Source organism: Eschrichtius robustus, chromosome 16 (genome assembly GCF_028021215.1).
Source record: "Eschrichtius robustus isolate mEscRob2 chromosome 16, mEscRob2.pri, whole genome shotgun sequence".
Taxonomy (NCBI): Eukaryota; Metazoa; Chordata; class Mammalia; order Artiodactyla; family Eschrichtiidae; genus Eschrichtius; species Eschrichtius robustus.
The window spans coordinates 79,909,109-79,931,515 of NC_090839.1; the positions used below are offsets into that span (position 1 = coordinate 79,909,109).

Below are 22,407 nucleotides of genomic sequence, written 5' to 3' on the forward strand. Positions count from 1 at the left end.
TTTTTTGATATTGAGCTGCATGAGCTGCTTGTATATTTTGGAGATTAATCCTTTGTCAGTTGCTTCATTTGCAAATATTTTCTCCCATTCTGATGGTTGTCTTTTGGTCTTGTTTATGGTTTCCTTTGCTGTGCAAAAGCTTTGAAGTTTCATTAGGTCCCATTTGTTTATTTTTGTTTTTATTTCCATTTCTCTAGGAGGTGGGTCAAAAAGGACCTTGCTGCGATTTATGTCATAGAGTGTTCTGCCTATGTTTTCCTCTAAGAGTTTTATAGTGTCTGGCCTTACATTTAGGTCTTTAATCCATTTTGAGTTTATTTTTGTGTATGGTGTTAGGGAGTGTTCTAATTCCATTCTTTTACATGTAGCTGTCCAGTTTTCCCAGCACCACTTATTGAAGAGGCTGTCTTGTCTCCATTGTATATTCTTGCCTCCTTTATCAAAAATAAGGTGACCATATGTGTGTGGGTTTATCTCTGGGCTTTCTATCCTGTTCCATTGACCTATATTTCTGTTTTTCTGCCAGTACCATACTGTCTTGATTACTGTAGTTTTGTGGTATAGTCTGAAGTCAGGGAGCCTGATTCCTCTAGCTCCGTTTTTCTTTCTCAAGATTGCATTGGCTATTCGGGGTCTTTTGTGTTTCCATACAAACTGTGAAAGTTTTTGTTCTAGTTCTGTGAAAAATGCCATTGATAGTTTGATAGGGATTGCATTGAATTTGTAGATTGCTTTGGGTAGTATAGTCATTTTCACAATGTTGATTCTTCCATTCCAAGAACATGGTATATCTCTCCATCTGTATCATCTTTAATTTCTTTCATCAGTGTCTTATAGTTTTCTGCATACAGGTCTTTTGTCTCCTTAGGTAGGTTTATTCCTAGGTATTTTATTATTTTTGTTGCAATGGTAAATGGGAATGTTTCCTTAATTTATCTTTCAGAGTTTTCATCATTAGTGTATAGGAATGCAAGAGATTTCTGTGCCTTAATTTTGTATCCTGCTACTTTACCAACTTCATTGATTAGCTCTAGTAGTTTTCCGGTAGCATCTTTAGGATTCTCTATGTATAGTATCATGTCATCTGCAAACAGTGACAATTTTACTTCTGCTTTTCTGATTTGGAATCAAGTCCAGGAAGTGCAGAGAGTCCCATACAGGATAAATCCAAGGAGAAACATGCCAAGACACATATTAATCACACTATCAAAAATTAAATACAAAGAAAAAATATTAAAAGCAGTAAGGGAAAAGCAACCAATAACATACAAGGGAATCCCCATAAGGTTAACAGCTGATCTTTCAGCAGAAACTCTGCAAGCCAGAAGGGAGTGGCAGGACATATTTAAAGTGATGAAAGGGAAAAACCTACAATCAAGATTACTCTACCCAGCGTGCTTGCTTCAGCAGCACATATACTAAAATTGGAATGATATAGAGAAGATTAGCCTGGCCCCTGTGCGACAATGACATGCAAATTGTGAAGCGTTCCAAATTTTTTATAAAGCAGAAACTAACATACCATTGTAAAGCAATTATACTCCAATAAAGACGTTAAAAAAAAAAAAAAAAGATTACCCAGAAAGGATTTCATTCAGATTGGATGGAGAAATTAAAATCTTTACAGACAAGCAAAAGCTAAGAGAATTCAGCACCAGCAAACCAGCTTTACAACAAATGCTAAAGGAACTTCTCTGAGTAGGCAACACAAGAGAAGGAAAAGACCTACAATAACAAACCCAAAACAATTAAGAAAATGGTAATAGGAACATACATATCTATAATTACTTAAATGTAAATGGATTAAATGCTCCAACCAAAAGACACAGACTGGCTGAATGGATACAAAAGCAAGACCTGTATATATGCTGTCTACAAGAGACCCACTTCTCACCTAAGGACACATGCAAACTGGAAGTGAGGGGATGGAAAAAGATATTCCATGCAAATGGAAATCAAAAGAAACCTGGAGTAGCAATTCTCTTATCAGAAAAAATAGACTTTAAAATAAAGACTATTACAAGAGACAAAGAAGGACACTACACAATGATCAAGGGATCAGTCGAAGGAGAAGATATAACAATTGTAAATATTTATGCACCCAACATAGGAGCACCTCAATACATAAGGCAAACACTAACAGCTATAAAAGGGGAAATCAACAGTAACACAGTAATAGTAGGGGACTTTAACACCCCACTTTCACCAATGGACAGATCAACCAAAATGAAAATAAATAAGGAAACACAAGCTTTAAATGATACATTAAACAAGATGGACTTAATTGATATTTATAGGACATCCCATCCAAAAACAACAGAATACACTTTCTTGTCAAGTGCTCATGGAACATTCCCAGGATAGATCACATCTTGGGTCACAAATCAAGCCTTGGTAAATTTAGGAAAATTGAAATTGTATCAGGTATCTTTTCCAACAACAACACTATGAGACTAGATATCAATTACAGGAAAAAAACTGTAAAAAAATACAAACACATGGAGGCTAAACAATATGCTACTAAATGACCAAGAGATCACTGAAGAAATCACAGAGGAAATCAAAAAAATACCTAGAAAAAATGACAATGAAAACACAACAGCCCAAAACCTATGGGATGCAGCAAAAGCAGTTCTAAGAGGGAAGTTTATAGCAATACAATCCTACCTCAAGAAACAAGAAAAATTTCAAGTAACAACCTAACCTTACACCTATAGCAATTAGAGAAAGAAGAACAAAAAAACCCCAAAGTTAGCAGAAGGAAAGAAATCATAAACATCAGATCAGAAATAAATGAAAAAGAAATGAAGAAAACAGTAGCAAAGATCAATAAAACTAAAAGCTGGTTCTTTGAGAAGATAAACAAAACTGATTAACCATTAGCCAGACTCATCAAGAAAAAAAGGGAAAAGACTCAAATCAACAGAATTAGAAATGCAAAAGGAGAAGTAACAACTGACACTGCAGAAATACAAAGGATCATGAGAGATTACTACAAGCAACTACATGCCAATAAAATGGACAACCTGGAAGAAATGGACAAATTCTTAGAAAAGCACAACCTCCCAAGACCGACCCAGGAAGAAATAGAAAATATAAACAGACCAATCACAAGCACTGAAATTGAGACTGTGATTAAAAATCTTCCAACAAACAAAAGCCCAGAACCAGATGTATTCACAGGCGAATTCTATCAAACATTTAGAGAAGAGCTAACACCTATCCTTCTCAAACTCTTCCAAAATATAGCAGAGGGAGGAACACTCCCAAACTCATTCTATGAGGCCACCATCACCCTGATACCAAAACCAGAGAAAGATGTTACAAAAAAAGAAAACTTTAGGCCAGTGTCACTGATGAACATAGATGCAAAAATCCTCAACACAATACTAGCAAACAGAATCCAGCAGCACATTAAAAGGATCATACACCATGATCAAGTGGGGTTTATCCCAGGAATGCAAGGATTCTTCAATATACACAAATCAATCAATGTGATACACCATATTAACAAACTGAAGGATTAGAAACCATATGATCATCTCAATAGATGCAGACAAAGCTTTCAGCAAAATTCAACATCTATTTATGGTAAAACCTCTCCAGAAAGTAGGCATAGAGGGAACTTACCTCAACATAATAAAGGCCATATATGACAAACCCACAGCCAACATTGTCCTCAATGGTGAAAAACTGAAACCATTTCCACTAAGATCAGGAACAAGACGAGGTTGCCCACTCTCACCACTGTTATTCAACATTGTTTTGGAAGTTTTAGCCACAGCAATCAGAGACGAAAAAGAAATAAAAAGAATGCTCATTGTTTTTAGATTGGGCTCAAGCATCACCTCCTCCAAGGAAGCCTTCCTTCAGACATCTCTCCTTCCATCAGACTATTTAGAATTCTTGACATCAGGGGCTATGTCTAATTGATTCTTTTATCACAAGTACCTAGAAGTGTAGATAGTCAATACATACATCTGTATTATTTTCCTACAGCTGCTGTAACAAATTACCACAAATTTGGTAGCTTAGAATGATACAGATTTCTCTCACCAGTTCTGGAGGCTAGAAGTCTGGAATCAATTTCACTGAGCCAAAATCAAGATGTTGGCAGGGCTGTGCTCTCCCTGCAGTCTCTAAGGAAGAATTCGTTCCTTGCTTCTTATTATGTTGGTGGGGGCTGGTGTTCCTTGGCTTGTGGCTGCATCACTCCAATCTTTACCTCTGTGATCACATTCCCTTCTCCTCTTCTATCTGTCATCTCCCTCTTCCTCCCTCTTATAAGGACACTTGTGCTTGCATTTAGGGACCACCGTGTAATCCAGGATAATCTCCCCATCTCAAGATCCTTAATTTAATGACATCTGAAGAGGCTTTGCTATGTAAGGTAACATCCACAGATTCTAGGTATTAGCACATGGACCTGTTGGGGGCCGTTATTCAGCCTACCTACATCGTAGGTCACATACTGCATAAATTTCTGTGAAGTAAAGTACTGGCTCCCCTTCCTATGATACTGTCCTTAAAGTTACTCCCTAGGAGTTGTGTTCTCTGTCACTTCTGTATGAAAGTACTTTGGTCCTTTACAAACTATACCTCCTTGAGCTGAATCCACCTTGAGCAACCTGCTTCGTGTGCAGATCCTCCTGGTGGCCAGAAGTCCTCATGAAGTTCATTCAAGCTGTTATGCTGGCCCTCTTCCCAGTCCTACTGCTGCATATATGACCTTGAACAAAACTGTTAGGTAAGCAGAATAGCTCTGCCCTGATGTCAGGAGACCTGGCGTCCAGCCTCTTCATCTTGTGGGACCAGGGGTGAGAATTCCACCTCTCTGGGCTTCAGTTTCCCAATTCATACAAACCCTTCCCAATTCAGCCATGCTCCTTCCCCATATCTTCACATCTTTCTCCCTCTTGTCACAAAAGAACACATACTATGTGATTCCATTTACAGGGCTCAATTACAGGCAACACTAGATTATATTGTTTAGGTAGTGAAACTATAAAGCAACTTAGGAAATGATTACCACAGAAGCTAGAATAATGGTTCTGTGTGGTGAGGGGACAGAGGATTTGGGGGTCTGGCAATTTTCTATTTCTTGACCTACATGGTAGTTACCTGGGCATTTGCTTCATAATTCTTTGCCAATTTGCTTTATTTACTTCTGTTCAACTTTTTTTTTTCTTTTTTTTTCTGTTTAACTTTTAATTTTGGAAATTTTCAAACATTCTCCCAAGTAGAGACAATAGCATGATAAACCCCAGCTTCAACAATTGTCTGCTTTTGCTATTTTTGTGTCGTATATGCATGCCTCCCAATTTGGGGGAGCATTAGACGCTTTAAAGCCAATTCCAGGTGTTACATCACTTGACCCACAAATGCCTCAGTGTGTACAGATACATCTTATGCATGTTTTATACATGTATAGTATATGTATTATACCAACATACATATATGTAATATATTAAATAAATTTTATCACAGTAAAAGTACAAAGGAGGTAATGGAGCTAGCTTGGAAGGCAGAAATCCTATGCAGGGAAAGGGCTCTGTGTGTCTGTGTGCATGTGTGTGTGTGTGTGTGTGCACGCACATTTGCATGCACGTGTGTGTGGAGGCCATGTGTCCACAGCAGGATGTCTGCTTCAGGGTGGAGGAGTAGCTATTCCATTGGCTTAGCCGGGGGGTCATGGTCTTGGCTCCCAGTGATGGAGCTGGGCATTTATTACTATTTTTGTTTGTCTGTTTTGACCGCACCATGTGGCATGCGGAACTTCCCTAAACAGGGATTGAACCCATACCCCCTGCATTGGAAGCTGCATTGGTTAAGGAGTCTTAACCACTGGACCACCGGGGAAGTCAGGAGCTGGGCATTTAAATGAGCACAGTGACCTCTGGGAACCCTGAAGAGCTGTAAGCCTTGGGATTGCAAGGGATCTTGGCCTGCTGGATAAATCACGCATGAGCTCCAAGTCCATCTTTTCATTTCTGTCTGCCCAGCACCCAGCAGAGTTGCCCAGACCTCAATAATTGTTGAATGAATAGTTGACTGTGGAAGAGGATGGCTCTGAAGAACCCCGCAGTTTGGAGGAGGCTCAGAGAGTGTCTCATGGTGTTAAGCACACTGCCTTGCTCTTGGAGAGAGGAGGGATGTGGTGAGCTCCTTCGTGGAAGGGGGGCAACCCCACACTGCCGGTGGGAAGGAGGCTGTTGGCTCTCAACAGAAGTGGGTGGAGACATAGAGGCAAACATCTATGCCCCTAACATGAGCCCTAATCTGTCCTGTTGCTGGAGAAATCTGGAATCCGGTCTAGAGCTGGTACAAGTTGTTAAGGTCCAAGTCCTGTAAAGCAGGGGTAGGAATGGGGATCTGCAGAGACTTCTCAGACTGCAGCCTGCAGTCGAAGTCCAGCTATTGCCGGGCCCCCTTTACACATCTCTTGAGCTCCTGGGCACACTGTTAAGAGGCTGATGGAAGAGGTCCACATAGGATCCCACAAGTTCCTTTGGTCAAAACTTGCCCATTCTCCAAGTTTACTCAAGTCTTCCTCTTCCGGAAGGTCCTAGTGCACAGCAAGCCCTCATCCTCTCCTCCAACTCACAGCCTTTGCCCTGGCTGTTCCCTCTGCTGGGAATGCTTTTCCCTCAGTTTCTCATGTGGCTTGCTGCCTCACGTTCTTTAAGTTCCTGTTTGCATATCTCCTCACTAGAGAGATCTTCCATGAGCATCCTGTGTAAACCAGGTAGCAACCCCACCTCTACCCTGGTCTTTCCATCTCTTGTACTCTTGCTTATATTTCTTCCTAACCCATATTGTCTGTCTCCCTACCACTTAAAGCTCCCAGAATATAAGCTCTATGGAGGCAGGGAGTTTGTCTGTTTTCTTCAGACTTGTGTTTCCAGGGCCTAGAGCAGTGCTTGGCACATAGTGGGGGCTCACTTCCTATTTGTTGAATGACTGATTTCTTGTCTGGTCTGTGCAGCTCACTTAACACTTTGTTATCTTTCACATCTTGTCTTCCCAGCTGGACTCCTTGAGGGCATGGATGAAGTCTGTTCTTGTTTCAATCACCTCTTGTTCATCCCATTGGTGAGGGAGGGATTCCTGCCCTAGGGCTAGGGAGATGGCCAAACACACAACACTGGGCAGATGAGATCAACAGCTGTTTCTCAATCACATGTACTCATAGTCTGGGGGGAAGAGGACATTGCACACCATACAAGACCACACGGGGTTGCACTGGGCAGCCGAATGAACAAGGAGGGGCTGTGCAAGGCAGGCTTTGTAGTTTCAAGAAGGTGGGGTGAACCCTGGTTCCCACAGGAAGATGTGATTGGCTTGTTTGAATAATTCCGTGAGCTGGAGGGAACGGATACCCACTACTCAGGAAAAGCAGGAACTGTGCCTGGTCAGTTTGATAAGGAGCGTGGTTTGGCTGGCATATCTTATCCACAGGAGCAGAGTGTGGAGGGGAACTTGCAGTTAGACCATTGGAGGCCCTCTGCTTTTCCCAGATGTTGAGGAAGCACAGAATATGGGGCCTCATACCACAGTTTCTCTCTAGTGTATGTGCTTGAACAGCATTCAGTGGCCAGCCTTGGGCATCCTGGTGTGTCTCTCTGCTAAGCCCAACTTTGCCTCTCACACCTGCTTTGTGCTGGCATCTCAGCCCTGTTATGGTCCAACCAATTGCAGGCCATTGAATCCTCCTCCTGGAGCCTGGCTCAGCTTATCCATATCCCTGGGCCTTCTTCCTACCTCCTCGTGGCCCAGTCTTCTGGGGGGGGGCGGTGCTCCCTTCTTTTCTCTGATGACTTGTGTTTCCTCTCCATGTCTGTGGCTGGCCCTGCATCCACCTCTCTCCTTCTCGCCTGCCAGTCGGCAGTGTGACGGCTCCCAGCATCCTCCGCAGAAGGATTGCACTCCTCCTGTGAGCAGCTTCAGAGGGCATGTTTCTGTGGAGCCCGTGGAGAGAGTCCAGCTGAAGCTCGAAAGCCAAGGAGCCCAGCGGCATTTCCTGGGTGGATCACTCTGTCTGCCCATGTGTGTCGGTGTGATTGTTTTGCCATCCTCGTGAGTCAAACCCAGGAGGCCCTTGGTTCTAACCAGTGAAAGCATTGCTATGTGGCAGCCATGGAAATGCACCTCCAGAGCTCCTGCTGGGCCCCAGCTGGTGCACCCCGAGAGAGACGATCGCTACCTTTACACTGAGGCTGTGCTTCCCAGCCATCTGAGCGCTCCGGGGACACTCAGGCAGGCCCGCTCCTGGGATACTTGGCGCCCTGGCCGGGCGGGCCTCGTCAGAGCACCGCACACAGCCCCAGACCTTCCTTCCTTTTCTCTCTCCTTCATGGGGTCAGACTTGCATTACTGTCTCATGCCTTCCCCAGCCTGTGCCTGCTTCCTTCCTATCTTCCCTCGTGGGCTTTTCCCGTAATCTGCATGTCTAATTCCTGTCTTGGGGTCTGCTTGCTGGAGGACCCCGAATGATGAGGCTGCCGTGGTGTGAAAGTCTTAAACAGTCCCAAGGTCCCCACGGCACGTGGCACCCCAGGAGCTGACTTTGCTCTTTGGGCTCTGAAGGAAGGGTGTCTCTCACAGTCATTCAAAGCAGGGCTTCAGATATCACTTACAATACACATGAATTTATTTACAAAACAGAAACAGATTCACTGATATAGAAAACAAACTTATGGTTACCAAAGGGGAAAGGGAGAGGGGCGGAGATAAATTAGGAGTATGGAATTAACAGATACACACTATTATATATAAAATAGGTAAGTCACAAGGATTTACTATATAGTACAGGGAACAGTATTCACTATCTTATAATAACTTATAATGGAAAAGAATCTGGAAAAGACTATATATATAACTGAATCATTTTGCGGCACACCTGAAACTAACACAACACTGTCAATCAACTCTACTTCAATTTAAGGAAAGGCTTTAGGACCAGACATGGAATCAAACTCCAGCTCCACCTCTTGAGCTGACGTGGAATCTGAGGTGAGTCTTATAGCCACTTCATGCCTCAGTTTCCAAAGCTGCAAAATGGGGTTGTTGTAAGAATTAAATGTGATGATATGATGATCCAGTATTTACTTATGAAAGATGGACTCTAAAACTGAGCACCTACAAGCACCCAGCCCTTCTCAAAGTGAGGTCCAGGGACCTCTGGGGTCCCCAAGGACATTTCAAGGCATCTGCAAGATCAGAACTACTTGAAAATAATCCGAACGTGTTTGCACTCTCATTCTCTCACAAGCCTACAGTGGAGTTTTCCAGAAGCTACATGACATGGGTAATCACAACAGATTAAACACAGCTATGAGAATCCAGCTGTCTTCTGTGAAGCCAGATATTACAGAGTTTTGCAAAAATGTAAAACGATGCCTTTTTCTCACTATTTAAAACACAATCTGGGTTGCTTTCTTTTTCCCCAAGCACATGATTTATGTGAATGTGTAATGGGTTTATTGTTGTTTAAAATGAATTAATTAGTATTTAAAAAATTTCTCAGCTCTACCCTCTAACATGGCAAATATCACTGGATATCACACACACACAGAAACAAAAGCTTTTTGAGGCCCACGATAATTTTTCAGAATGCAAAGGCACTCCTAGATCAAAAGACGTGAAAACTGCTGCTCTACTCAAAGGAACTTAAGGATTTTAGAACACTGCCTCTGCTGACCAGCCTCCTGGACTCAATTTCCCAGCGGGGCAGATCTTCCAAGGAAGATGGCTTCTCCAGAGAAACTCTGAGTCAGAAGAGAAGCAGTCAGACCTGGGTTCAAATATGCCAGCCCCGTTACCTTGTAGTGGTGCAGTCTTGGGCAAGTAAGTCATTGAAGTTCTCTGGTCTTCAGTTTCTCCCCCGGCAAAACAGAGGTGTCTTGTGAGGTGTTTGCCGCCGTACCTGGCACTTGCCATGTGCTTGGTAAATGTTGGTCTGTCCTTGCTTCTCCAGGACAAGGGCACTTTAGCTGGGCATCGGCAGCCAGAGGATAACTGCCGAAGGAGAGATGCTTTCCAATCCACTGTTATTGAGTTTAGCTGCCTCTGCGGTTCTCTAACACGCTCCCAGATGCTGTCAATGGTGCTAATCCAGGGGCTGCATTTTGAGAACCACTGACGTGGGCCTTTAACAGTTCAAACCTTGCAGATGGTTAAAAAGTATTTTACCTCGTGGTATTTAATGGAATCCAGGTCCTGGGAGGTTCTTGGATGGGAAAGGGCCCCTGGCAGTGAGAGCTTCCAGAAAGAGATGAGAGGGGGCCTCTGCCTCATTTACTCTTCCATGGGATTTCCATGAACAAATCCTTTGCTCACGGTCTCCCCCTTGGAAAGCCCATCCTGCCAGTAGAGACGGGAAAGTGATGGGTCCCGGTCAGTGGGGTGTGACTATCACTCAGCTCTCCGCCACCCTGGCCTGTTTCACGTGGGTCTGCTTCCTCCCTCTTGCCTTCCCCCATCTCCTTTCTCCCTTCTTTTCATCCTATTTCTTCCCCTTTCAACCCAAGAGTTAGTGGTTAAAAATCAATGACTTGACACCCCTCCAGAGCTGCCCCCAGAGTGGAATCCTCAGAGTCATTGGGGCCTGAGAAAAGTGGCTCTTAGTGGCCAAGCTACCAGCTGCCCCCACGAGGGTGAGGTTGGGGGTCCTCCCCAAACCACATCCTTGTTTCTCCTTAATACTTAGAATTCTTTCTCCTTTTTTCTCAGAGCCAGCTTTCACAGTCCTAAGCCATCCCCCAAAGAACACTTCCCTTCAAAGCCAGCCCCTCACTTTGGGAAAGGTATTTTTTTCCATAAGCAAATGTTTCCCACAGTTGGGAGAGAGGAGTTCCCCGTGCATCTGTGAAAGCCAGAGGCAGAAAACAAAGGGCAGAGGTGAATACCATCCTCCTGCAATGACCCACCCACTTCTACCAAAGCCTTCCCTCGCTGGCAGTGTGGACATGGACCTGTTCAGGCCACTGCAATTCGAGAGATACCAGGATGGATGGGAAGTGGGCTCCAGCAGGTAGAACGCAAGATCAGGGCCCCATGTAGGGGGCCAACTATTGCTTATTCAACCATATTACTTACACAGGCTTCAGTTTGCTCATGACTAAGAGATCGGAAGAATGATATCTACTGAAAAGTGTTGTCATGGGAATTAAATTACTCGCCATATCAAAAGCACCATCTAAGGGAGTGACCTGTGCTCGCCCCAGCGCCAGCATCCACGCCCCCACCCACCGCCCCGATCCCTCAGCTCCGAAGGAACTAGAGTGACGGGCAGTTACTGGAGGAGGCATGGAGTGGAGTGAAAATCACTTCTCTCTGGGGTCAGAAGACCAGTTCTAGTCTCTTAGTCAAGCACTAAGGAGCTAGTTAGCATGCCTGACTAGCAAGGTCATGAACACCTTGGTGCTTCTCTGCTCTTTAACATGGGTATGAGAGCCACACCAGACTAAGATCCAGGCTTCCTTTGGACAGGAGGAAGCCCCAGAAACCTGTGAAGTGCCCTTAGTGGCGGACCCCATTTTTCCACGCTAGTTGGTGACCAGGCCCAGGGGCAGCTGGTCTGGGAGGGCTGGGCCTGTCCGCACTTGCCCTCGAATTAACAGCTGGGCAGCTGCATCAAATTCCTTCCCTGGTCCAGCTAGGAGGCCTCACGCCCTGGGCTGGGAGCCCAGTGGGGGCTTGCTGAAGAGACATTTTGGACCTTCTCCCTGCAACGCCCAGCTTTGATTTATTTCCTGTCCTGGCTGGTATTCCGCTGACCTGATCCTATAAGCACATAATTACATTATTAGCGTAGGATGAACCACGGTACACAGTGTGTCCTGCTGGCGAGGATTAGGGTACAGCGCAGCTTCAGCAGAAGGAAGCGGGGAAAGGCGAGGCAGGGCAAACTGGGGGTGCAGGCACCTGGACTGGGGCGCTGGAGGAGGTCTTAGATGTCTTCTAGGCACCCCCACCTGCGAGGGTGAAGAAACTGACACCCAGGGAGAGGGAGTGACTCGGCTGGGAAATGCACTCCATTAAACACAGATCAAGGGGCACCAGTGTCCCCACTACGTTCAGGAGGCCTTGGCAGGAATGACAACATTGGGCAAAGGAGGAGAGACGTTTCCACAGGCAGGAACCCAAGCGAGGGGACATGGAGCAAAACGCCCACTCTGAAGGCTTAGGACCCGCGTGGCTGAGCAGCCCCGAGAGCCCAGCCAGCGTCCAAGACCACGTGGAAACCTCACTGGGTTACACCTTAGCAATGGCAGGACAAGGGCCCAGCCCACAGCAAAGCACACGCAAGCCTGTGCTGTCGGGGGTCGGGGCCCGCAGTGCCAAGGGCTCTGGTTGCTCTGATCTTGGTGACCCCACATTGCAGGCTCGTCTGGACTCAGCCTTTGCTCCTGGGGTTCATCCTATTCCCTCCTACTGTGCTACGGGGCTCACCTCTAGGGCTGCCCTTTGCAGACCTCTGTCATGTTGGAAGGTGCTGTGTTGGCATCATTTGCTTGGATGAGGTAGAGGTTACCCCTATTGTCCCTGCTCTGAACTTCCTCAGGCAGCAGCTCGAGCTGATCCATTTCTGCACCCCTCGTGCCCAGCAAAGGGCCTGACACCAGGATGCTCAAGACATTGTCGATCTGAACAGTCATGCAGGTGGGACATGGGGTGATGGGAAGCCGTCTGAACATTCTTGGGCAGGGTCAGTGGAGAACCCATGTGCCTTGCTGAGGAGTTCAAGGATGCAGGGGGATCACTGCTTGATTTCCCCTGCTCCCTGGCATCTGGGGATGAGGAGGGTCTGCACCTGGAGACCAGGAGGCTCCAGGTGTGAGGAGGAGGGGATGATGAGGCTGGTAGCCAGGCAGGGCCAAACAGATTGGGGGGAGGCCATAAGTGGAAACCCTGAAGTAAGAAGGCAGGAGGCAGGTTATCTGAGCAAATGACAGAGCTCGGTGCTCATGAAAGCCACCTTCCCCCTGCTTTTGTCCTCTGGTTCCGGACACCCAAGTGTGCTTCCTCCTGGCCAGAGGGCTCGGCTGTACCCATCTCTCCCTGCTGTCTGCACCCTGGCCATGCCCAAGCCTCCTCGCCATCTTTCCCACTCTTGGAGTCCTGAGTGGTCCTGGAAAAAGCCGTGTGGATGCTCTGACTCTTCACCTACTTGGCTTCTCGCTGCTGCTCTTGCTGACTCCCTGCTGCATTTCCCAGAGCCTCTGGTCCAAATGTTTCCCACTTCCTGGAGGCCCCAAACACACATCAGTCTGAACTGTGCTCAGCTGATGACCTCATCTGCTTCAGGGAGACTGGAATCACACAAAGTAAACTTCTTTGAATTCCATCCCCTCTGCATCAGTTTTTCTGTGTCCTCACCCACACTCCCCTCCTTTTCTCTCATCTCCTGGAAAAGCACCCCTCCCCCTCTGCCTCCATCCTACCTCCTCCCGTTAGTCCCCTCTCACTTTCCCAATTGTTTCTTGGTCTACAAGAGGGTGGTTTCATCCATCCTTAAAATATGATTCCTCAACCCAGCCGATTCTCAGGCTGCTGCCCCACATTTCTCCTTCCTGTTACCACTGAGCTTGGTAGAGGTTTAGTCCAAACACCTCCAACCCTTCACCTTCCTCTCACTCCTCAACCCTCACAATCATGTTTTCAACCCAGAACTCCACTGAAAATATGCACGTAGGAAAATAATATATTGTGAGTTGGAAAATGCGGATGATAAAACAGGATGTACACTTTTTTTTTTTACAATTCATTTTTTTTTTACAGATCCTACAAATTTTGCTGCATCCTACAAATTTTGCTAAGTTGTATTTTCATTTTCATTTGCTTCAAAGTATTTTTTAATTTCCCTTGAGACTTCCTTTTTGACCCATGGGCTATTTAGAAGTGTATTGTTTAATTCCCAAATTATTTGGGCTTTTCCCAGTATCTTTCTGTTATTGATTTCTAGTTTAATTTTGATGTGATACAAGAATATATACTGTATGATTTCTATTCTTTTAAATTTGTGAAGGTATAGTTCATGCCCAGAATATGGTCTCTCTTGATGAATGGTCCACGTGCACTTGAGATGAATGTGTGTTTTGAATAAAGTGTTCTACAAATGTCAATTAGGTCAAGTTGATTGATAATGTTCTTCATGTCATCTGTTCCTAGCAATCACTGAGAGAGGAGTGTTAAGGTCTCCAGTTATAACTGTAGATTTGCTTCTCCTTTCAGATCTATCAGTTTTTGCCTTATGTATTTTGAATCTATATTGTTAGGTTCATACAGGTTTAGGAATGTTATATCTTTTTAGAGAACTGACCTCTTTATTATTATGTAGTATCTCTCTCTATCCCTGATAATCTTCTTTAAAGTCTACTTTATCCAAAATTAATATAACTACTCATGTTTTCTTTTAATTAATATTTTCCTGGTCTATTTTTCTCCATCCCTTTTCTTTTAACCTATTCATGTTTTTATATTTCAAGTGTGTTTATTTTGGGCAGCATATAGTTGAAGCTTGATTTTTTTAAAATCCAATCTGATAGTTTTTTAACTGGTGTGTTTATACTATTTGGATTTAAAGTGATTATTGATATATTTGGATTAAAATCTATCATTTTTGCTAGCTGTTTTCTTTTTGTTATATTCTTTGTTTCTTATTTCCTCCTTTTTTTGCCTTCTCTGGTTTTAATTAAACACTTTTATGATTCCATTTTATCTTCTCTATTCACTTATTATTTATACTTCTCTCTAACTCTTCTAGTGGTTTCCTTAGGGCTTACAATATACATTTTTAGATAATTTGAGTCCATATTTTATCACTATACAATATTTTATCTTAATACTGTAGTATCACTTCACATGTAGTGAAAGAACCTTATAACAGAATACTCCCCATTCCTTCCTCCTTTGTGTCACTGTGGACATATGTTCCCATTTACATATGACATAAACACCAATATATCATTGCTGTTATTGCTTTGCACAGTTATTTTTTTCAAGCAACTACAAATAAGAAAAATATTATAGTTTACCTTTATCCCATTTCCAATACTCTTCATTTCCTTGGGTAGATCTACATTTCTCACCTTAGTAATATTCCTTCTGCCTGAAGAACTTCTTTTGCCCTATTTTGTACAGTGGCCTGCTGGCAGTGAATTCCCTGTTTTTGGTTGAGAAAGTCTCCATTTCTCCTTCACTTTTGTAGCGTATTTTCACTGGATATAGAATTCTAGGTTGACAGGTTTTTTTTTTCTTTCAATACTTTAAAGGTGTTCCTCCCTTGTCTTCTTGCTTGCATGGTTTCTGAAGAGAAAACGGCCATATCATTGTTCCTCTGTAACTAAGGTGTTTGTTTGTTTGTTTTCTCTCCCTCTGCAGCTGTTTTCAAGCCTTTGTCTTTGGTTTTTTGCCTCTGGAGCTCCCCCATCTGTATGCTGACGATTATTTACTTACTATCATTATTACCAGATGCTTGTTAGCATGGTGGTAGGGTGTGGAGGACAGGGAGCCTTCTCTGATTTTCTACTGAAGTCTCAGTCTTTGGAGTATGTAGAGCATACTGTATCTTGGGATGTAGCCTTAGCAATGGCTTCTGTCCCTCCTCCCCTATTTTATCCCTCTACCCCTATTCCTTTCCGTTGCAGCAGCGAATAGCCTCCAGTATCTTCAATCATTGAAGAGCCTGCAGATTAAGTTTGAGTTTTTTTCCCCTAAGTGAGACCTGGAGGCTGGAGCTGGGTAGAGTGGCCTCTGGCAATATACACCCCCCTGCAGTTTAAACCCTTTGTTCTGTGAGGAAGAAAGGCCTCTGTGGAGTTTCAACTGTGCCTGCCATTCCCTTTGTGCAGCCAATGTCTCTAAGTTTTCCCCATCCTTCCTGTGAGAGCCTGGTGGGTTTCCTGGAGAAAAAAAACCCAAAAGGCTGGGAATCTCTGCCTCCCATGACTACAGCCCCATACTCTCATATTAGTCCATATCTGGCCTCCAGCAAATCACTAAAACTTCTAGTTTAATGCTTCTACCAGGGGTAGAATGCAGGGGACACGGATTCTGGACCTGGTCTGGGAAGATCCCACATGCTGCAGAGCAGCTGAGCCCATGAGCCACAGCTGCTGAGCCTGCACTCTGAAGCCCGCGAGCCACGACTGCTGAGGCCCCCAAGTTGCTCCGCAATGGGGGAAGCCACCACAGTGGGGGGCCTGCGCACTGCGGCCAGGAGTGGCCCCCACTTGCCGCCACTAGAGAAAAACCTGCGCACAGCAACGAAGACCCAACGCAGCCAAAAATAAATAAAATAAAATAATTTTTAAAAATGCTTCTACCAGTTTATATGGTATTCAGTGGCTTCTGTGCCCAGATAAGCAAATTCTCAGGTCCTGTGTCTCCCTACAGGCACCTGTCTCTCTTCAGGATGGCTGTTTGTCCTGTGACTTCAGTTCTCTGATAGGTTCACAGAAAGTCATTAATGTGATGCCAGGTCAGCTTTTATCTTTTTGTAACAGTGGGGGATGATCTTTTTTTATGTGTGTTCTCTTCATATCCTAGAGATATATGTTCTCAAAAAAAAAATCTATATATATATATACACAAGGAAATGTGTTGCCTCATTATCTGTAGTATAAAGAAAGCCTGAAAACAACCCAAATGTCCCTTAAAAAGGAAGCATAAACAAAGTATGATACAGCCACAGAATGGAATATTATGCACCATACCGCAATAGTAATGAGATGTTCAGCAGTTAAAAGGAATGTGCTGATGTGGAAAATTATTTTCATTGACTATTATTTTGTACTGTTTAAACTTTTTTACCATGTGATCCACTTTAGAGCTCCTCCCAAATATGTCTGGACCCACGAAGTCCTTCTGGACCCATGATAGAAATAGACATCCCCATCGCCTTTGAAATTTGTTCGTGGGCTTTGCTTTGGCCAATATACATCAGTGAGGGAATTTCACTGGGTTTCAGCTGTCACTCACCCGCTTGGCAGAGAAACTTTGTGCAGGGCACAACCTGCCCAACCATCCACAGCAACCCTGCTGAGAAGATGGAATCAGTCTGTGGGTACGTAGACCCCAGAAATCACTCGGATGTGGGTTTAGGGCCGCCATTTCGAGATCCCGAATGCTGGAGAGAATAGAAGAGACATGTGGGAGACAGACTCGAAAGCAATGAAGACACAGCAGGGCAGACAGATGGGGCAATGGATGGATGAGAAAAGAGTGTGAAGGATACCCAGGGGGGGTACTTCTCCTGGTTCCCAGTTCAAGTCTCTTGAAGGACTCAGCTCTTCTTCATCTCCATGAGCTTTGTGAGAAACTACAATATCTTAAAATAAATCGCTACTTATGTAAGTTCGCTTGAGAGGGTTTCTGCTCTTGCAACCAAATTATCTCTAAGACACGTGTGGTTAAAGTTTTCTTTAACATTTCTTCTGACACTTCCCAGGACAGTCTTCTCCAGACTCTCCTGTTACCCTGACCCCTCCGACGCTGGCAGCCTCAGAACCTCTCCACGCTGCTCCTGCTGCAAAATTCCCTGCTCTTCACCCCAGCCTGCCCTGCACATTCTTTGTGACCACCCTCCCAAACCCCACCCTCCACCCCCCTAAAGCTGGACAGAATCTCTTTCTCAGCCCTGGATTTAGTCCTCTCTTGAACCATTTGTCAGATTCTGCCTTGCATTAAAGTTGTTTTGGTTATTTTATTTCTGGGACTAAATGTTAAGCTCCTTAATGATCATAAGTGTATCTCAGTCATCCCCAGAGGCCTTCAATGTTTCCTAGATATTTAAATTATTTGGGCTGTTCTTACTCGGTTCTACTACCTCCTGAAACAAGGATGGAGGGGAAGAAGCTACCATGAGCTCTCAAAACAAAGGCACATTCTGCTTCCTCTTTCACTGAGCCCTCAAATGATAAAAATGGCAAATACTGATATTTACTCCCTGCCAGCCATTGTTCTAAGGGCTTTTATATTTATTGATGCAAGGAATTATACTAAATCCCTATAGGGAAGGTACAGTTATTCTCAATTTGTTGGTGAAGAAACTTGCTCAAGAGCACATAACTGAAGGAAAGAACCAGAATTTTTACCCAGACGACCCATCCTCAGGGTCCATGCCTTCAATCACTTCGCCATGGGAGGGGCCTGAGAGGAGGGGGCAGGGCGACCACACACACTCTCTGGTCCATGAAGAGGATGTTAGAAGCCAAGTGCATGCTCTCGTCAGCAGGGGACTGGAAAGGATGAAGGGAGGATTCCACCCAGACATCAGGGGTTTCTGAAGGCACAGAGAGGCGCATGATTGGGCCATGGAAAAGCTTCACACGCACATGCACATATGTATGTGAATTTGTGTGTGTGTGTGTGTGTGTGTATCCGTGCATTTAGCGGGAGAGAAGTTCAGTGGCTTTCATAGACTCTCAAAGGCATCTGTGACCTCGTAAAAGATTAGGAAGCACAGTTTAAAGGCAGGTGGGTGAAGAAAGAGAGGAAAAGGAGGAGTGTCAGAGAGGATAAGGGAAGAGGGAAGAGGACAGAGACAGAGAAGGGAGGGAAGTGAAAGAAATAAGAACCATTCCACACACAGCAGTCCTTAGGTGAAGCACTGGAGCCCTATGCTTGTTTCTAAAATATGCCAAGTGCTAAGTGCTCAGGGGAAAGGGTGTGTGTGCAGGTGGATGCTTGTGAGATAACAAGTTCTGGGGCACCAAATGACACCATGACCCACATGCTGCCCTGTTTAACCAACTTCCCCTCTCAAGGCAGAATAGCAGATGAGGGTCTTTATGAAGATACTGAATTAGTCCTGAAGTGCCTTCAGCTTGGCTAGGGATTGGCCTTGCTGGGTACTGGCACTAGTCGGTGGTCCATGTGCTTGGGGACAGATCGGTACCCAATATGGATAACACTCCACCACTCCATCCCCTACTCACTCATACTCCATCACTCTGCAGTTAACCAATCAGCTTGAAACAGTAATACCAGGTCTGTCATACCCGTCCTCTTTAATGTATCTCCTTGGAACATTGGATCTTTCCAATGATGCCACCATCTTGCTACAAGGGTTAGTACAGAACAGTGGTTGAGAGTGTGGGCTCAGGAGTTTAGATTCAAGCTCTGCCACTTGCTCCAGGATCTTGAACAAGTAACTTACCCTCGTTTTTCTCATCTACAAAATTGGGATTGAAATAATTCCAAATGCATGGGGTTGTCTTGTGTATTAAGTACACTCGAACACGTAAAGTCCTCGGGATATTGCCTGGAACAGGGTATGCACTTGAGAAACTTTAGCTGTTGTCAGTTTGCAAAGCAGCTTGAGGCTCTTCCCTGGGAGGGCACCTCAAAGCCAACCACTTAGCCACGCTCCCTAACCATCAGCGGGGTTAAATGGGATTTCCCAGCCGGATCACTCACTGATTCACCAAACCTGGCCCAAGGCTTTGGGTGAAGAGGACCCTCAGTTACAACAGTCGTAAGAAGAGACCACAGAGTCTAGACAATTCTGAAAGAGGAGGGTTATCTATCTGAGCAGCAACAGAATTATGAGATAAAGGGTTTAGCCTCCAAAGAGGACTGCTTTGTGCTTTTGGTTTTTTTTTTACAGTAACTTTTATCACTATAAAAGCAAAATAAGAATGTTGTGGAAAACTTGAGAAGTACTGCAAAGTTTTAAACTAAACTCTTTCAAAATTCTTTCATAAAAATTCCATTGCTGTTATCATTTTGTTGTATTTCTGCCCACACTTTTTGTATTAAAAATAGTCACTATCTATCTAGCCTGGTTTGGGGGTTGAACATTATAATATCAGCATTTTATTACATTACCAAAAACTTTTTGCTGACTTCCTGATAACAATGATGAGTCAAATGGGCTTTATAATTCTTCCTCTTCCCCAAGCTAACAAAATGAGCCAAGGAAAATAGAAAAAACTGAAATGGGAAAAACAGTCCTCAAATTCCACAGGAACAAATTAGGGCATGACTTCCTGGCTTACCCTTTGAAAATTGGTAGCTGGTGGAAGATTCTGGTGAGCAGAATTCTGATGTGGCTTCTAACCCACAGAGAAGGTGAGTTGTGAATCAACAAAGCCTGGGGGATTCTCACAGCATACCCTAAATGGATGACCTGAGGGGCTGAAGAGGCCACCCTAGGAGGAGTCATGGAAACACCATTGGCTTGGAGAGTAGGAGTCTCTGACTGCTGCTGCAGGAAATCGGGGAGGCTGGAGAAGTGACCAGAACTTTCCTTATGGCCTCTCCAGGCTAGAGTTTAAATAACTAGCAACCAACTACCCATCACCACATCGCCTGCCCCTAATCTACCATACATCTACAGGTCCTCAGAATTAGAGACCAAATAAAAATAATGATATAAGATCTTAGGGTAAAGCAAGACAGGGAGAAAGAAATAGTTGATAAACCTTGAAGAAAGTGAAACAGGAAAATAGAGTATCTCGGATGGAGTGTGGGATTGGACAGAGGGTCAAGACAACCTTTCAAAGGGAATGGAATTTGAATTAGTCCTGACCAGCGTGAGGGCTTCAGTCAAGCAAAAATCTCCGTCAGTGGTGAAGTCATCCAGGGAGCTTAAAAACAAATAACCACAACAGCAAACATCACTAGCTGTACTTTGGCTCCACCCTAGGGTTTGGGTTGAGGCCTGGGCACCAGTCCTATTTTAAAAACTCACCAGGTAATTCTAGAGGATGAAAAATGTTGAGAAACACTGTTTGAGATGCACATCTTTGCATACAAAACAATTTCTTATTTCAGATTATTAAACTTGCTTCCTAATAAAAGGATGACTGTTCAAATTGTATGAACACTTTTGGGGTTCATGATAAAGACTGCCAGAATATTTCCAAGAAAAGGGTGCAACACATTGTAAAACAACTATACCCCAATTAAAAAAAAAAAAGGATGCAACAACTTGACTTTCAAGGGGACTACTTTGAAATGGGGGTAATTCTTTATTGAATGTGCAGGTTCACTCCTATTTCTCAAGCCTTTCACTGACATCAGGCACAGAAGCCCCTTGCCTACCGTGTACTACTTTTATTCTTTGGGGGATGTGGTATTCCTTCTCGCCTTTCTCCTTTCTTCTTCATCTCTTTGTTCTTTCTTTTTTTATTCTCTCTAAGTTTTCTTAACAGAATCTCCCTGTATCTTCTGCTGGCCAGCAGGATCCAGTGATAGGACTTGTGGCAGATTCTACAGTAGACAACCCCTCCATCTACTTCACTAAGTCTTGGCTGGATTAATGGAAAATAAAGGCACTGAAGCCCCAGTCCTCTTTCAGGTTGTGGGCATAAACACCAAGCACTTAATCATAGATTTAGTGGTGAGTTGAAGGTGAAATGGGTCTGTTCTCAGAGGCGATGTACACAAAATACCCGCATGCTTACGGCGTGGTTCATTTCATGGCGGGGATTCGTAGGCACATGCATCACCACAGCCTCCTTCCCCTTCTTTTTCTCCAGCCCTGTATATGCCCCTTCCACTGTGATGACAAAGGGCTTTGGGGGCAAGAATACTCAGGACTACAAAACCTGTCACTTAAGACTCAGAGAAATCAACTACAGAGTCTCCAACCTCAGAGTCTTCATCTCTTCATTTATTTGTTTTTATTCTCTCTCAAGATTCCACGTTTGATTTCCTCTGAGCAGTTTACATTTAGAAAATCTTGGTTTATTGAATTCTTTTTTAAAATTTAAAGCCTACTCCTTAGAGTTCCTATAAATATCATCCTGGAGGCGAGGGGACCTGGCTGGGACCTCCACCATCCCATCTACCCTTAGGGATGAGGCTGAGTGGATTGTCCAGAAGGGCAGTTCACAGTTCTCCTTAATCCTTTAAAGGCATCCCATGCAATGCTGCATCTTGGTGGAAGAGGATGACCTTCTCACCCAAGAAGGGCATTCCCCAGGCATGGCGGTAAGAAGACTACTTCCCCCAACTTCAGATCCATGTACTAGAGGTGTGGGATGACCAAGATGGCAACAGTGAAAGAGAAACTGTTAGGAGCTCTGAAAGAGCATCTCCTCTCACAGCTGAAGAATATGCCTAAGGGTTTATAGAAGGGGAGAAAGAAGGTGCAGAATACCAGCAGCAAAATTTTTGTAGCCACCCTCCAGAAGAGGGATGGTTCTTTTCCACCTCTCTCCTGGCTGCTTGGGAATTTTAGCTGATTGTTCTCGTATAACAGCTATGTGATGTTAAACATCTGTTTGCTAGGAAATATTTAGATAATTGAAAACAGGATTTGTTTAAATTCCAGACCTTGGAATAAAGCTCAGCCACCGCCCACTCTTACCCTGTAGCCTGGGCCTTTGGCCACAAGACCTTGCTGGGGCCCCAGCATGGGCTGCCTGGGGAATGGGTTTCCCCAAGGTTGCCAAA

At 44.3% G+C, this 22,407-nt stretch overlaps 1 non-coding gene across 1 annotated transcript; it reads left to right on the forward strand.

The window, feature by feature from the left end:
- Positions 1–1,394: 1,394 nt before the first annotated feature.
- LOC137750825 (U6 spliceosomal RNA) lies at positions 1,395–1,500 on the forward strand. The gene has a single exon (XR_011070607.1). It is a non-coding gene; the product is annotated as a U6 spliceosomal RNA (small nuclear RNA).
- Positions 1,501–22,407: the final 20,907 nt, after the last annotated feature.